We start from the raw sequence: 5,000 nt of genomic DNA, 5'->3' as shown, positions 1-5,000 counted from the left end.
CTTATTATTCCCCAGTAGGAAAAAATCCTCTCCTAATTTGGGGGTATCGGGGGGGGATTTAGTCGGCACACAATTAATATATCCTCATTGCATAGTTAACCTATATAACATGTCCTTGTAAAAGCAATAGCTAGACTACTCTTTACGTCATTGCATTCTTCTTGAGCAGGTAATCATGTTTAGGAGGAAAAACAGCCGACATTTTTAGCACCTACTGGTCAGGTTTATGTTAGCGGGGGGAGAAGGGGAAATAATTTTCTCGGGAAGCTATAATAACCCTTCACGCCCGGGTTGAACCTGTGGTGTGGTGTTGCGGGGTTGGGTAATATATATCAAAATAATTTACATGTATGTGTGGTCGCACAACACACACACACGCACCCGCTAAAGATGTGGATAATTCTATTCTGTTACAGGATGGGATAATTTTTTCGGTTCCAGGGCCCACGGGGCTGTTTCACGTGGACCCAAAATGTCCCAGTAAAACCCCGCTCAGCGAGGCGGAGGGTCCATTTTTTTTGACCTCGTTTGCCGGGGAGTTCTGTAAGTCCCACCGCGCTATGGTCAGCTCCGCCTCTCCCCGGGCAGTGACCGTGACCCCCGCGGGGCCCCGTTTTATACTGCGTGGTATAAAAAACTTCAGAAATAAAGAGTCAACCCGTTGCAAGTATAACTCCCTCTGTTCACCATTGTACTAAGGATGTTAGCTTTTAAAAATCTGGGGGCGGGGGTGGCGCTGCGCCTTCGGCTCGCAGCGAACCAAAATCTTCGAAAAAATCCGCTGCCGCTTCAAGAATGGGTAAGAAAAAACACGTAAGTACACTTTTTGGGCCCCTTTCTTATTTTTTCCCTTTCTTCTCCAGTGTTAAGCCGTTGTTTTTTTTTGGTTAAAAGGTGCAAATGAAAAAAAAGGGATGTTTCCCTATTTTTCCCCCTCAATCGCATTTCCGTGTGATGGTTGTGATAAATAAACAAAAATATGTTCTTTGTTAAGTTTTAATTATTTTCTCTCGTTTTTTAGAGTTTTTATATTGTTTCATTATGCAACAAATTTAAGGGTTTCGTGTTTTTATTTTATCACAAAACCCATTTCTTTTATCTCTTTTCCTAACCCCGCCCCCGCCCGGGACCGCCCCTTTTTTTCTCTTGCGGTCACTTGGATTAGAAAAGGTTATTTTCCTGTTTTGACCGACCTCACTTTCTTTTTTCCCGTGGGGGCGGCGTGGGTAGGCAAAATGACCGTTGGTTACCCTTGTAATTTGGTTTTTTTTTGGTTGACGTTGGAATTAACCATAGCTTGTTACATTTTTTTGGTTACCGTTTATGGGCGCTAGAACGAAGCTTGAAAACGAAATTCATTCATTCTTATCTTGAATATAGGTAGGATTTTCCCGCATATCATATGCACAAATGCCCATATTGCCTCGGGTTGCGTAAAGCCAAATGTCTGCGCCCCATCTTTTCGAGAGTAGGTACAATAAACCTAAGTTTTTCGTTCGTGGGCCCCTTTGATCGTGGGACCCCGGTTACGTCCGTAATTAATGTAGGACTAGGGTTTAAGCTAGAACATTATTCGCTTTTTAAATCACACCTTCCACCCTTGAAGTCGTTTGCAGTTTTGGGGTACCCCCAAGCGTTTGTTGATTCGTGAAAATTTATATACCTTGGGGAAATTTTACGAGCGCCCTTTACAGATACGCAAAGAGAGCGGGGTTTTTTAATTCCGGGCTCGAGGTTCAGCAAAGCATTTGGGTATGGGATCCCCCCGTTTTGGTTTTATAAGTTGAGTGCAAGTAGACATGTACCTCGGCAGTTTAATTTCTGACCCCGAGAAGTTTTGCGTAAAAAATTGGGGAAATTTTTTCATGTCAATTTTCATTTATGGACATTCTGTCACATATATTAATGTTAAATTTAAATGTGGTATTTTAAAATAACTAAAAAGTGCATTGAATTTACTTCATTTTTGTTATAGTGAACTTAAAATTTTGTTTTTTGTGATTCATTTCGTGTGAGGCCTCGCCCTCCCTCTCTTTTAACCGCTAGTTTCCCACTCACACAGATACACACAACCTTCACCTCACTCAAAAACCGCAGGACAAAAGACACTGCCCCTTTTTTCATTAATAAGGCTGGTTGGTTTTAGTGCAGCGTAAAGTTTTATTAGTATCCTTTACCGCAATTTGCCCGTCGTCCGAGTAGTTCGTACATAAAGTAAAATTTACATCTATTTTTTATCTGTGTGACGACATGTTCAATAGATCTTCGGGGAAACGCCGATGTCGTTCCTTATCTATTCTCTATCTTCAAGAGGGTTTGTATTCAAATAGGTCTATGCGGCCCCTACTGACATCCCCCTCTTTTTTTTCTTTTTCCCTTTGTAAAAATAAAACCAAATGAAAAAAAAGACGAAAAAATTTAAAAAAAAACATAAAAACCCTAAATTGTTTGAAAAACCCGGTAGGGGAAATTACCACCCCATCTTTCTTTTTGCCTTTCTTTTCTTTTTACTCTGGCCCTTACGTGTATGATCGGGCTCCCGACTTATATGCAGTGGACCGACACGCCCCGAAGGAGGACCTTAGGATGCTGTGAGAAGGACGTATCGAAGATCGCCATAGGCCCACGGACCAGGGTTTTCGTCAGAAAAGGTGTTAAGCCCTCCCCGTGTAGTGGACGGGCGGGGCCTGCCCAATCCTCGTGATCCCGCGAACCAGCACCCTTTTCCCCAGGTACCATCGCCCAGAATCGGCCTGCGGGCGCCGCAGATCCCGGTCAAATCCGGAGCTGAGCGCAGTTCAGCAGCCCCGAGATGCCGCCCCTGCCCCCGGGCCCCTAGACCCAAAGAAGATTACGAGGACTGTGGACGCGAGAGGACCGGACAGATCTGGAGGACGTGTGGGAGGGGGCCCGCCGAGAGGCCGGGCCAGGACTACGGGAGGTCAGGAGAATCCGAAGTCAAGGGGACCTTGCGAGACTTTTTGAGGACGTGTGAACATCGAGAACGGCAGATTCCCCAAAAGGCCAGGAGGATGACGACGACAGGGACGAGCAGCCACGAAAAGGACCCGGACAACGCACGAGAAAGAGACGCCAGCCCGTTAGGTCACCCTTTAAGGCGCCCCGAGGGAGGGCGAGTAGGGGGCCCAGCAAATAAGATTGGATAATTTATTTTTGTTCAGGATGTGGATAATTTTATTTTGGTTACCAGTGGGCCAGTGGCTGTTTTTTCCCCGGGATCAAATGTCCCAAAAAAGAACCCCCGCTCAGCAAGGGCGGAGGGCCATTTTTTACGACCCGTTTGACCGGGGTTCGTGCTAAGTACCCCCGCTGGTCAGCTCCGCCCCCTCTCCCGGGGAGCGACCGTGACCTCCGCGCGGCCCCATTATAACTAGACTGTCTCGTGTGTTTATACTGCGTGGTTCAAATCTCGAAAAAAAGTCAAACGTTAGCAAGTATAACTACCCCCTGTTCACCCCTGTACTAAAGGGTGCAGCCTTTATACACCCGCACGCACACACACCACACACACACACCCACACACACCACACACACACACACAAAAACCCCACACACACACACCCCCACTACGATAGTGGACTTTGGTTTCTCCTGCTATGCCCGAAACAAATTTTAAACATTTTATAACTATTTTTAATTAAACGAAAAATTTTAAAACCCAAATTTTTGTTTTACCATCCTGAAGATTGCAAGGTTATATATTTTTTCGCCCACCGCCTCGTCTTCTCCACCAACGCAAGGGGTGGCAGACGACGTGTACCCCCAGGGACGTGAAAACTGAACAGTTCCAAAAAGGCACCGAGCACCCCAGCGTCCCGAACACCACGAGGGGGGAAAAGCCAAGTGGCGAGGCAGGGCACGAAATAAACACAAAAGGGACCCCGTCTTTCCTTTTTTTAACAAGTTTTACCTAAATTTCTTAGGACAATAAAGGGGGAAACCCCCCATGTCACACTGCACGATACGCTTTTAACGGGGAAACAAAGTTTATCAGGTCACAGGTTTTACAGCAGCAAAAACCCCCCCCGTCTCCCTTGGTTGTTCCTCCGCTTCCCCGCTCACAGCCAGTTTGGGCATGTTTGCCAGGTCCCTTTATGTTAACACTGGGCCCGTATCCTTTTCATGTTAACACGTTTCGCACGAGACAAAGACCCATGGCTTAGCAATATTACATTATATTATATAATATAATATATATTAATATATATATATATATGTTGTTGTGTGGGTGTTTGGTGTGTGTGTTGTGTGGTGTGTGTTGTTGTGGGTGTGTGGTGGTGTGTGATCTAAAAAGTCATTTCAAATCATTTCATTTGTGAAATTAAACAGCTTTCCCACGTCGCCCCGTATAAGTGAATTTTGGCAGACAAATGGCGATTTTAAAACTGAAAATGACATTGCAAATGCAGGGATCTAATCATTTAAAATGAAAATAGTGTGCAGACAAAAATATTTTTAAATTTTTATCGAAACTTAAATTTTTAAGTTTTGCTATTGTGAAAAGAGGGGTTCTTAGGAAGCCCCCCCCGAAAAAAATGAAAAAATCACATTACAGAATCATCGGCGTACAGGTTGAACTAAAGAGATGTGCGCACGAAGAAAAAAACCAAATTTGAGTTTCGTACGGTCCTAAACGACCATGACGCCATAATAAAATAGTAAGGCAAAAAAAATTATTTTAAAAATTTTTTGGGTTTGGAAAAAATGCCCCTGCTTTTCCAAGTATCACAATTTCTCTATCAATTTTTGGGTATAGCAATATTCAGCGGAACAGAAACGCTCCATTCAGGCAATGCCCAAATTTAAAACAAATAAACATTTTTATTAACTTATAAAAACATAGCATTTTGTGCAAAAAATAATTTTTTAAAGACAAACATCGACGGGGGGGGAGGAAATATTTTTTTTGATGGGTTTAAAAACTAATTGTAATATTCTCTTGATTTTTAACCTTGACCATCCAAAACGTTAAAAAAATT

This window comes from Penaeus monodon, chromosome 3 (genome assembly GCF_015228065.2).
Source record: "Penaeus monodon isolate SGIC_2016 chromosome 3, NSTDA_Pmon_1, whole genome shotgun sequence".
Lineage (NCBI taxonomy): Eukaryota > Metazoa > Arthropoda > Malacostraca > Decapoda > Penaeidae > Penaeus > Penaeus monodon.
The sequence above is the reverse complement of the archived record's forward strand: the minus strand, read 5'-3'. Positions refer to the sequence as shown.